The sequence below is a fragment of the Canis lupus genome, chromosome 15 (assembly GCF_011100685.1).
Source record: "Canis lupus familiaris isolate Mischka breed German Shepherd chromosome 15, alternate assembly UU_Cfam_GSD_1.0, whole genome shotgun sequence".
NCBI classification, from domain to species: domain Eukaryota; kingdom Metazoa; phylum Chordata; class Mammalia; order Carnivora; family Canidae; genus Canis; species Canis lupus.
Window position 1 is genome coordinate 32,813,627 of NC_049236.1, and position 13,149 is coordinate 32,826,775.

General features: G+C 39.6%; 1 long non-coding RNA gene across 3 annotated transcripts in view; it reads right to left on the minus strand.

Annotated features, from left to right (window-relative positions):
- Positions 1–10,515: 10,515 nt before the first annotated feature.
- LOC102154670 overlaps positions 10,516–13,149 on the minus strand; it is an 83,695-nt gene continuing 81,061 nt past the window's right edge. For all 3 annotated transcript variants that reach the window (XR_005370474.1, XR_005370475.1, XR_005370476.1), the window contains 2 exons: positions 11,328–11,447; positions 10,516–10,799 (listed from right to left, as the gene is read on the minus strand). This is a non-coding gene — a long non-coding RNA (uncharacterized LOC102154670). The remainder of the gene's footprint in view (positions 10,800–11,327; positions 11,448–13,149) is intronic.

Consider the following 13,149-nt stretch of genomic DNA (forward strand, 5'->3'; position numbering starts at 1 on the left):
GATAGTTGCTACCTGGAGCACTGTTTTGTAAATTATTTTGAGGCCCAGACCAGGAGCAAAGAAAGTGTGGAGATTGATTAACAATGTCTATCATGGCTTCAGGGGTGGGGAGTGACATTTCTTTTCCTGAAGGTACTATATCTTGCCAGACTAAGAAATAAAATATTAAAATGTCTTTCATTAAAAGGCAAATTCATAATTTACATGTCAGTCTATAAAGAGAATCACATACTTATTTCTAACTCCCTGAGGTAGACTTCTGGATGAGCTCCGAGTGATGGTCTTAATCAATGGCATGTTGGGTAATTTTAGAGCCTGAGACAGCCCCCATCTGGCATCTGATGGGGTGTGCTTGGGAATATGGGGCAGTAAAACAGAGAGGTTGGAAAGAGAAAAAGAGAAAAGACCGTATTCTGGAACTGATCAGGATATTTAGAGTGTACTCATAAATGTTGGCAATATCTGATGTGGATGCTGCATGGACATCAACATTCAACACATCTTAAAAAAGAAAAAGAAAAACATTCAACACATCTGACCAGTCCAAGTGTTTAGCCTGTCACTCCTCCATGCCTACCTTCATCCCTGCCTTTAGTCCCTGGACTAACTCTCTCTCTCTCTCTCTCTCTCTCTCTCTCTAATTCCCTTGTGACCCTTGAATCTGCAGAGGCTCAGCATGAAGTTCATACATTAATAGGGAAATCCACACAGGTTAATTAAATGAAAATTGCAAATAACTCTCTTACTTTTCTCATGAGGGCTGTCCAATTTTGATTTATTGTTCTGAAACAGCCTACATTTTCAGAGTTAGCCTCTAGCTTTCCTTCTCTTTTGGACAGAGTTGGTTATTGGTTTATAGCATCTCAACACCTAGGAGACAAAGATATGAATGAAAGGCTGCATGAATATCCAAGCCTTCCTTTCCCTCCCAATTACCAAGAAACTGCAAGGGCTTCTGTTTCCCCATTATTTGGCATTCATGAATAAAAGCAGATTCTTTCTAGGAGTTGGTGTGAGATCATGAAATCATTAAGGTGTAGCTGACTTAAGTATCAAATGTTCTACCTTGACAAGTATAGTTTCAGAACTCAATCCCCTTTGATCATGTCAGCTTTCAAGAACTTTGGTGCTGTAGGTAGTTATAGGAATATCCAGTAGACAGATACAATCATTCCTCTTTGTAAAGTTCCCCTAAGAAAAAAGAAAAAAAAAAAAGGAAGCTGACCAAGTCTCCCTACCATGGATTGTGGGTTGAAATATATTTAGTCAATGAAAATGCAAGCCACAGAAAACACTGGGGAGAGGGGATAGCACATATTTCTTGGCTGGAAAGTTATTGGGTCTTGAAATGCAAGGAGTTGAGAGAAACATTTGCTTACTGCGTTCTCCTCCAATTAAACCCCTAGGAATATGCTCTCGTAAAACACTTGCTACTTCAGACATGACTTTCTAGCCCATTGTTTAGCATTCATAATCATATTCTTCTTTTCATCATACAATCATCTTTGGGGTACTGTAAACCTGGAATCTTGTTGGGGAGACATAAATAAACCTAGCTCTGCCTTTAGAAGAGAGATCACTTTTTTTGTGGTGTAGGAAATAATGCCATTTTGTCAGATTTTTGCCAATACATCCCCTCCTCAGAGCAATCTTCCATCACTCATCACTTAAAAGACAACTCTCTGGTGTCCTCTGTTCTCTTTTCCTATGTTACTTTTTTTTTCACTGCATTTACAATTTCCTGGCATTACATTACATATGTACATATCTGTGTACTGTCAGCCTCTCCCAGTGAAATGCAAACTCCATGAAGGTAAGGATTTTATCTGTTTTGCTCATTGTTGTATTCCAGAGCCAAGAGGCTCTTTGTATATAGGAAGTCCTCAATGAGTATTTGAAAGATGGATGAATGAAGCTATGTATGGCCTGCAGATGGCTTTCATAGTGGTTAAAACTCAGGTTCCAAAGTCAGGCATCTGGGTTTGAATTTTGTTGATACAGATTATCTTGGGAGAATTATGAATTTACCTAAAGTCTCAGTTTTTATCCGTTATATGAAGATAATAATACCTGATTCATAAATTGATTGTGCATGATGCATACTCAGTGTACAGTAAATATCAAGCGCTATTATTACAACAGAAGCATGCACACAACAGAGGAAGTACCCAATCAGAGGATGCTTCAGCTGTGTCACAAAGAGAGGAGAAGCGGTACAGCTGGTAGAAGGGATGGCATGGACAAAAGTACATGGAAATGAAATAATCCCATGCTTTTTAAGGGTGATTGCGGAGCCTGAGGCAGCGATACGGTGTGCCCAGTCATCTAAAGCTGCCCAAGAGCAATATCAAAATCCTGACAGTACCTGAGCCTCATGACATACTTTCATGAATCACAAAAAGGAAACTCCACCTTCTCTTTCCAACGATAGGACTCAACACTATTTAACAGGCTGGAAGCTGTTGAAGAGCTGTAGAAACACTATACCTGCTCCTCAGACTTAAGATGATGAGGTGGCGGGTGGTAAAACAGAAAGGATCTGAGCCTGTCCCACTAATCCCAGGACCTTTCAGTTGCTTGGGATGTCTCCACCCCATGCACACACATCTGAAATATGTGAGTTACAAAGAGCAATGGTAATTGAGAGAGTCATCTGGAAATTCTTTTTGCTCATTCTCTCCATGTGATTCAGTCTCCATCCTTACCTCTTGCTTCTCTGACCATGTGGTCTCCCTTGGGGTTTGGGCTGCCTCTGTTTTAATCGTATCATGGCTTAGTCCTTTAGCTCCCAGGATCCTCTACTACGTTGGTAGAAGTGTCTTGCTGGAGCCTTGGGTCTCAGACTCCAGGCCCTACCTCTATCCATGTGGTCTACACCCAAACAACTAGTCCCCAGCCACCATCTTTCAACCTCACCTGCAGGGACAAATGTAGAATCAGGAGACAAGGGTTCAATTCCAGTTCTTTTATAATTATATTTTAAGACCAGTATGGTCTTAAAAGTATGGATTTTCCCTGGTTAAGAACTACCCCAGCAGGCAACACAAAGGACCCCAAAACCTATGACTGTTCTCCATTTGGAGTGTGGCAGGGCAGGACCCGATTGCCTATGTTTGAAGGAAGTACAGTTGGGCTGGTAGGATATGTTACCCTGAGGAGCTGCAACAGGGAGCTGGTGAAGATTTATGTAGCAGTTGCTATCGGGAGACTTCAGCACAGTGTCAGAAGAGCCCTGGCAGTTGGGTGGCCTAGGATAAGGGGGACTTGGAATACAGTAGTGCTTAGATAGGGGGGATAAGCAAGCTGGAGAAACAGGAATGTAAATCGGTAAGTAATAGAGCTCCAGCTTCCTGGTGACATGAAAAATCTAGTTTTTGTCTTTCTGGAATTGGGAAAAACACTGTAGGGCATGAGGGTAAGGCACAATGTTATCAAGGAAAGGACCCCAGCATAGACAGCAGCATTCAAATTAATTTGCAGGTTTGAACATGTACGTGATTTATAGAGATGATAATCTTGATTCCCTAGATTACCAGCTCCACCTCTTGACTATGGTTTCTACTCTTCCTGTCTCTATTTAATTGCCCATAAAATAAACTCAAAATATTTTCTGACCTACTGGGAGTTTTGAAAAGTTTAAGTGATATTCAAGTAAAAGTCTTATAATAGGGCACAGATATAGCAGCACTCAGTGAATAGTCTTTCTGATTATTAGTTTGTAAGCAATCATCCATAAGATGTATCTCATTAATTAAGATTTATTAGGCATTGCTTTTTGTCCAGCCACTTTTCCAAGTGCTTTAAACCAATTACTTTACTAAATCTTTAAGCAACCCTATAAAGTCTGTACTACTATCACCTCCACTGTGTGGCTAAAGGAAATGAGTCACATCAAATGAAAATAACCAGTCACAGGTCACACTGTTAGCAAAACCAAGCTGATGTAAGCCCGGGCAATCTAATTTCAGAGTGTGAGCTCTAAACACTCTGCTTACTCTGCTTACTCTGCTGTCTCTCTAAATAAAGAGCATAGCACTGCCCTCTGAGAGGTAAGTCGTGAAGTCAGCACAGAAATGTGCAAAATCTCTCTAAGGAGTCAGAGTGACCATCTGGCTAGAGTAGGCCTTGCCTGTAAACTCATTAGAGTTATTAATGTGATGGTCTCAAAAGGCAAGTTGGTCAACCATGGAACATAATAAAATGAGGGTCCCAGAGACAAAGACCAGCAGTGCGTGTACAACCCTAACCAGGGGTGTGGGGCCTCTGGTATCCAGAAAAAGGCATTAAGGCATTTGAGGCTGGCACTGCTATACAAGAGAAAAGAGGCTCCCAGCATCTTAGGTGAGGTATATTTCTTAAGACCAAACAATTCCCTTTGCCCTGATGTTAAGTTCACCAAGCAAATGTTTGATTAGTTTGCCTGTAGGGGAAAAAACTGTATTGCTCTGGGGATTCAAGTATTTGGAGTAATTTTAAAAAGTAGAATTCTGGCTTAACTACCAGTCTTTTCTGTATTTGTTTAGTGTACTGTTCCCCTGAAAGCCTTCTCTCTTCTCAGACAACACAAAACCAGGTCTTTGAGGTGGCAGGCCAGATGTACCCAACAACACATAGAAACCATTAAGGTCAAGGCTATCACACAAGGGCTCTTAAAACCAGCTGGTCAACCTTCCCTGCTGAAATGCCTGCATCCCCATCAGCTGTCTTTGTGACTTCAGCATGGCTCAGGGTAGGGCCGAGCCAGCCATGAGACCATGGAGGCGGAATCCTGGTTTTGGACTGGGGCATTGTAAATCCTTAAAACCATCTGTCCTGAGATTAGGATTGGTGAGACTGAGCCCGCACATGGGTACTTGTGGCTTCCAAAATTAGCCATGCTTACAAGTCAGGAGGAGGAAATTAAAAACAGAGAGGATAAGTCCCTACCACCTGAGTGTCATTGGACAAGGTATTTGACTGCTCTGAACCTGTTTCCTTAGAAAGTATTTGAAATGAGGTATCTACTACTTCACTCACCTCTGGGCCCTCTGTAAGAATCAAAATCGTGAAATTATTTTGTAAACTGTGTGTAACTACAGAAAGCTACAACTTGCTCATGCAGACCCTGAGTACAAGATGGTTCTCATGTATGCAGGGCTGACCACACACCAGCCACTGTTCCAAGCATATTTTATATAGTAACTTGTTTCATGCTCACAAGAACCCTGTAGTAAATGCTGTGAGGTGTCACCTGGAAACTTTCCTGCCTGCCTGGAAATTTGACAGGTGGCCAAGACCTGCATTCCCCAGATATCAGGATGCTGTTGGTAACCAACTGCGCAGAGCTATGTTGCTCTCAAAAAATTGCTTTCAGCCTAAGGGAACTGCCTTCCCAAAGGTGATGAACACTTGCTGGGTGTAGCCTGCTTTCAATAACGAGTTGTTGTGAGTGAGACTGGATGAAGGCAAGGCCCACTTACCTTAATATGAGACTGCTCTGAAGGACAGCTTCCCATGGAAAGGGCTGAGGACCTACCTACTCGTACCTACATCCCAAGTCAACTCTCTCGCCATCCCTACTATTCATCCCACTCCCTTACAGTGCTATTCCTGAGAGCCTTGCCCAATGCACCATCTCTATGCAAATATCTGCCTCAGTCTATTTTGGTGGGAGGAGACACCAAATCTGAGGCAGAGAGTCTGCACTGCAATTACTACTATTTTTATTTTCCTCATTTCAGAGAGGTGAAGTAACTTGCTCAAGTTCACATAGCTGGTAAGTAGCAGAGCCAAGATTTGAAACCAGGCCATCTAGAAAAATGTTCTTACTATAACATTTGGCATAGGAATTTCTCTAAATGAATGGACCGTTTGTGTTTTACATGTACTTTGATGAATGGTTGGGCTAACAACTGAGCCCCAGGATCTAGATGTTGGTTGTAGCCTCAACTTCAAAGGAAAGGAAAATACTGACAAAATAGTGAGACAAATTTGAAAGTGGATATTTAGAGATTAACCTGAGATGAAGAAGATGAGGAGAGAGAGTAGGGGGAGAGAGAGATAAGGCAATTTAATGGGGGATGTTGTGGGCTTTGTGATTTGACCTCTCCCTGTGATGTGCCTCCCCATCCCCAAATATCTTCAGTAAAACCTACTCAACTGAGGAAATGTTCGATAGTGTCTTCATTTGCTTGGGCTGCCATATCAAAGTACCAAAAACCAGTGAAGAAATTTATTGTCACAATACTGGTGGCTAGATAGACATCTGAGATCCAGGTGTCAGCAGGGTTGGCTCCTTCTGAGGGTCCTTCTGAGGGTCCTTCCGTCTCATGACTTTTTGCTAGCTTCTGGTGGTTTGCTGGCCATCCTTGGTGTTTCTTGATGTATAGAAGCATCACCCTGATCTCTGTCTTATCTTCACAAGTGTTCTCCCTGCATCTGTATTTATGTTCAAATTTCCTCTTTTTATAAGGACACCTCTAAGTTAGGGGCCCACTCCCTCCCTGTATGACCTCATCTTAATTTAACTGCATTTGCAACTATTCTATCTTCAAATAAGATCACATTCTGAGGTGTCAGGGGTTAGAATTTCAACATACAAATTTTTGCAGTACGGAGTTCAATCCATACCTGACATAGGTTGGCTTTCACATAGAAATTTGCGAAGGGTTTACCATCCATGTCCGAGCTGACATGGAAGTAAGTAGAAACCACGAGATGTGGACAGAAGGACTGTGAGAAAAAATTTTAGAGCAGCCTAGTGCTTTCTCAATTTGAAGAATCGAGGATAGAAGCAAGACTGCTGTATTTCAAGGACTAACAGACCCAAATGGAATCTGGACAGCCGTGCCTTGAAATGAAGTGATTTCGTGGGTTACTATCAATTGCCACCCCACTATAACCTTCAAAATTTCTAGCACCAGCTTTGCTCTCCCACCCTTCCAGAAAGATCATCACCACCCACAAATCTTCAGGTCCATTAGGAGGGAACATTTCTTCTACTTCCTTTACATCTTCCATGCATATAGCACACGGAAAACTTCCAACAAGGAACTGAGTGCTAGAAGATTTCTGCATTTCCTAGTGTTTATAGTGCTTATGAACATATAGCATTTTTCTTGGTGTCTGTCTTAGAGAAAAGCTTATAGTACAAAAAACAGAGGTGTGTAGTATAGGAATTTTCTATTGCCATGGCCTAAGCTAAAAATCTAGTCCTGTCAGTTACCAGCTGTGTGTCTTCAGGCCATTTACTCAATCTGTCTGTGCCTCAGTTCCCTCGTCTATAAAATGGGAATAATGACAGATCTCATCCAATGGGCTGTTGTGAGAACCAAATGAGTGCTGACACAGTCAGCTGTTATTAATGGCAGCTATTATAATGTCGCAATAGCAACTGTCCATCATCCTCTCAAAATATAACACGACTAGAACAATGATAAGATATGGTCAAAATAAGCTTAGCGTTATCCTTGGGCCCTTGTACATATTTGGGGTAGAGATTGCTTGAGCCCAGTGCCCACATTATCAGCCAAAACAACTACATAATCAAAAATTAAAATTCACTGCTCGAGCTCTGAGGATAATAATTTAATTGTATGTTTAGTCCATTAACATCATCAAATAGATAATCCGATGACTTAAGAATATAAGTATCAGGTTGAGATGCAATTTCAGAGGAACCATTATCTTTTTGTCATTTTAAAAATGCCTTGGGGAAAAAAAGAATAGCACCTCATAGACTATAGCTGTTTTGAAAAAAATTGTAATGCTAGGTGAGGCTTCTACCAGGTAATAAAAGCCACAGATCTGATTTATTCACCAAATGTGACTCTAAAAACAAAAACAGAAACAAAAACCTCCATGGGGCACCTGGGTGGCTTAGTCAGTTAAGCATCCGACTCTTGGTTTCCACTCAGGTCCTGATCTCAGGGTCGAGAGATCGAGCTGTGCAATGGACTCCACACTCAGCAGGGAGTCCGCTTGAGATTCTCTCTCTCTCCCCCTCTGCCCCTCCCCCTATTCTCACATGAGTGACACACCTTCTCTCTCTCTCTGTCTCTCTCAAATAAATAAATCTTAAAAAAAAAAAAACCTTCCAAAAATATTGGGGTTCCTGTCTTAGCAAATCTGTCCATGATCTTGCTTTAGAGATACCATCTTACAGAAAACAGCAGAGATTTCCCATCTGCAAAATGAGAATATAAAGATATATATTTCTGAGCATCCCTGGAGAATCAGAATGTGATAAATAAAAGGTATTTGAAAACCATATAATGTATATAAGGTAGTTGTTCTTTTATACATATAAAGGGAATAATGACTTCTCAATAATAACTAGATGCTATTATGTGAAAGTATAATGAATTGAGTATAATGTTTAGCACAAGTAACATTTGTAAACCACTTACTCTTTGACAAAGCATTTTTTATTATAAAAATAGGTTTATGTACTTGTGTCTTATTATAGAGAAACTAAAGATAAATCTGGGTAAACATGTTAGTAAACATGTTTTATGCTATATTAAAAGATTGTACTGCAAAAAAAATTTTCTAAAAATTCTTAGATTTATCCATAAATTTGCAAATTAAAAAATGCTGATATGACAGACAATTGCTTACTACTTGGTTTTTACTTAGAAATTAAGGTTTCTAAGCATTAAGAATGTTTTTAAAGATTTTATTTATTTATTCATGAGAGACAGAGAGAGAGGCAGAGACATAGGCAGAGGGAGAAGCAGGCTTCTCACAGGGAGCACAATGTGGGACTCAATACCCAGACACAGGATCACGCCCTGAGCTGAAGGCAGACACTCAACCGCTGAGCCACCCAGGCATCTCTAAGAATTAAAAATTCTAATGAATATAATTAAAACTTCTGGAAATCCTAAAGGAAATAACTCTGCAAGAAAAGTAAGAGATGTGCTTTTGGTAAAAAAAAAGTATGAGGAATGGAAATACAATTTTGTGGAGGGAAATGAAAGTAATTTTGTCCTAAAATGAGACTGGTTGTTTTTTGTTTGGTTGGTTTTGTTTGTTTCAAGTTTTTATTTAAATTCCAGTTAGTTAACATACAGTATAATATTAGTTTCACAAGTAGAATTTAGTGATTCATCGCTTACTTATAACACTCAGTGCTCATCATATCAGGTGTCCTCTTTTTTTTTTTTCGTGTCCTCCTTAATGCCTATCACCCATTTAGCCCAGCCTCCTGCCCACTTCTCTTCCAGTAATCCTCAGTTTGTTCTCTATCATCAAGAGTCTGTTTTATGATTTGCCTCTCTCTTATTTTCCTTATATTCATCTATTTTGTTTCTTAAATTCCACATACGACCAAAATCATACGGTATTTGCCTTTCTCTGACTGACTTATTTAGTTTAGCATAATACCCTGTAATTCTATCTACATTGTTGCAAATGGCAAGATTTCATTCTTTTTGATGGCTGAGTAGTATTCCATTACACACACAGAGACACACACACACACTACAACATCTTTATCCAGTCAATGGACATTTGGACTCTTCCCATAATTTGGCTGTTGTTGTTAGCACTGCTATAAACATCAGGGTGCATGTGTCCCTTCACATCAGTATTTTTGTATTCATTGGGTAAACACCTTGCAGTGCAATTGCTGGAGCATAGGTATTTCTATTTTTAAGTTTTTGAAGAACGTCCATACTGTTTTCCAGGGTGGCTGTATCTGCTTGCATTCCCACTGACAGTACGAGAGGGTTCCCCTTTCTCTGCATCCTCACTAACATCTGTTGTTTCTTGTGTTGCTAATTTTAGACATTCTGACAGGTGTGAGGTGATATCTCATTATAGTTTCGATTTCTATTTCCCTGATGGCGAGTGATGTTGAGCATCTTTTTGTGTGTCTGTTAGTCACCTGGATGTCTTCTTTGGAAAAACAGCCATTCATGACTTCTGCCCACTTTTAACTAGATTGTTTTTTGGGTGTTGAGTTTGATAAGCTCTTCATAGATTTTGCATACTAACTCTTTATCAGATATGTCTTTTGCAAATACCTTTGACAGAGCATTTTTGTATTACTACATCTGTCCATTCTCATGACAACATTTGAAGGAAGACAGGCAGCTATCGTTATACCTGATTACCAAGAAGAAAACCAAAGCTCAAGATAGCCTACCTACATAGCAAAACCACAACTCAAACATGCATTTTCTTTTGTGATTTCAGATCTTGACTGTCTTTTTTGCTTCCTTTGGAACAGGAATATGCATGTATATTACCTTCGGCTTCAATCTCCAAACAGCATTTCCTGTCATCCTTGCACACCTTTCTGTTATCAGTAAAAGGAAAAACAATACAAACTAAATGCCCCCCTTTTTTTGTAAGGTGAGAAGGAACTGAAAAAATATGAAAGTTAGTAAAGCCCATGCCACCCCCATAAATTCTCACCTATTATTTTCTAGAGAGAATCCAAACTAAAATCATTTATCTAAACGAAAGCTTCGTGTTCAGAAAGCCGTCCTACTGCTTAACTATGCTACATAACAAAGCACCTCAAAATAATTGGCTTTAAAAAGCATTTATTATTGCTCAGGAGTTTATGAATGGGCATAAACTGGACATACCCTATCAGTTCTGGTTTCAGCTGACTTAGTGGTGTATCTGTGGTCAACAGTGGACTCAGTAAGCAAATGTGCTGCTCTTGTTTGGGTTTTCACACATATCTGTGCAAGGGCTCGCTGTAGACTGGTCTAGATTGGCCTCAGCTGGGACAGTTGATCACTCCTTGTGATCCTTCATCCTCCAAGAGTCTGTCCCAGGCTTGTCTAGTGATAGCGGCAGTAGTCCTAGGAAGGAAACAAGATGGACAAGAGCTCTTGTAGCCAAGACTTAGAACTGGCCCTTCATCCCTTCCACTGCATTCTATTATTCACAGCAAACCAGCCCCAAAAGAGGAAGTGGGGGAAAAGAATCTCACCTTTTGATATGATAAACTGGAAAATCTCACAGCAAAGGGAATGGATAGGAAATAGTTGGAGAATTGGGGCCATCTTTGCTGACATTCTATTGTAACCATTAATATGTTATATCACTGAGAAGGAATGACTAGCATATTAACACACATATTAGACATTTGCACTGATGAGTTGCTTGTCACCTTGAAGCATGGAAAACTCTCAGTTAATCAGGCAAGAGATTTGATAATAAAATATGATAATTTACTCATCTTTGTATTCCCAACACTTAGTATTGCATCAAGCAAATTGTACGCAACCCACAAAAATAATTAATAACGATAAAAGAAATGATAGTGGAAAATTACTCTGTTAGAAATTACAAATCAACTGAATCACAATTCAGCTATGCCAAATTACCTGTGCGACTTTGGAAGGGATTAATTCAGCCTCCTTAGGATTTCTAGAGACAGGCTAGGCATTCTCTAAATGTTTTTCTTGCTTCCTTCTTTCCTTCCTTTTCTTTTTCTTTCTTTCACCCTGAAATATTAAGGCTGTAAGAACCCACTCATTATACAGATGGGGAGACTGGAGCTAAGAAAACAAATCACTTGGCTTAAAAACCCAAATGGCTAATGTCAGAGACAAAAACTCAGAGTTCATGACTGCCAGCCCAGCCCCCCATGTCTTAACTCTAGCACATTGCTACTTAAGAGTATATTCCATGGGCCAGTGCATCAGCATTCCATAGGACCTTGGTAGAAATGCAGGATCTCAGATCCCTATCCCAGGTCTACTGAATTAGAATCTTCATTTTAATAAGATCCCCAGATAATTCATATATGTATTAAAGTTGGTGAAGCTCTAGATAGCAGGGGCAAGAAAGAACTTCAAAAAAACTTGTTTAGTTAGAAGGATATTCCTTTGGATATATTAACACTGAAACCATATTTTCTACACATCTTGCACTAATTCATTTAACAAATACTTCCTGAATACTTACTCTGTTTGAGGTGTTATAGAAACATCAAGAACAGGTCTTGCCCCTCACCCCTCTCCAGAGATCGCATTCTAAAAGGGCAGCCCCGGTGGGCAGCGGTTTAGCGCCGCCTGCAGCTCAGGGCATGATCCTGGAGACCAGGGATCGAGTCCCACATCAGGCTCCCCGCATGGAGCCCGCTTCTCCCTCTGCCTGTGTCTCTGCCTCTCTCTCTCTCTCTGAATAAATAAATAAATCTTTGAAAAAATAAAAATAAAAAAAAAGGATATCAAAGTCCCTTCCTCTTTTCCCATGTTCTTCTTTCTTTCTTAGTGCACTCTCTTTGCTCTTTACCTTCCCAAGCTCCTCCCATTCCTCATTTTTTATGATTCTGTGATTGAAATCTAATTTCAGAAGTTGTTGGTTTAAGAGCAAAGTATTTTATTAATCTGAAATTCCAATTTCAGAGTAGTGATTTAAAATGTTGGAAAAATTTTATTTGGCTCCCTTCCAAGGAGCTTATATTATAATATCAGCATGACTCTAAAACTGTGTCTAAAGGAGATTAAAGAACTCTGAATACTTTGGGAGGAAATTCCATATGAATATAGTACAAATTAATCATATGCTTCAGTTTTTGCTGTTGTTTTGGTTTGGTTTGGTTTGGTTTGGTTTTTTCCAATACAGTGTTTTCTCTAGGAAGAGAAAAGGCTGAGATGCTGAGATACTAGAATAAAAATAAAATAAGATTTTGTTTTTAGCCTCAAATATTTAGAGCAACACACATCTGTAATAAAACATTTATTTTTTTCATTGAGAAACAAAAGAATACTTTTCAATATCAACAGATTAATTTCATTCAAGAACTTAATGTGAACCAAAGACAACTAAATAAAAATTCAGCAAATTAACTATTTTCTGATGAATAATATGTAGAATGGAATCTTTACATTAAGCAATCTGATCACAAGTTATGGTTATGCAGTGAAGCTCAATTTGTTCAAGGCTTGGATACCTGGCATTTTAAGTTCCAGTGATTGAAAGTATTATACCTTTTCTCTCTCTCTTCTCTCTCTCTCTCTTTTTATACTCCCTCATAGTCCTGAAAAGCTCTGAGCTCATTTCATTCTTCTTTCCCTGCCTTGTCTTCTCCCTCTTCAAAGATATTCCATGATGATTCTGCTTTTCAAAATCAAGACTGCTTGAACTTTAGCTTAGAGTAATGAAATTTCAATCTTTCACACAATGGCAACTACATCCTCT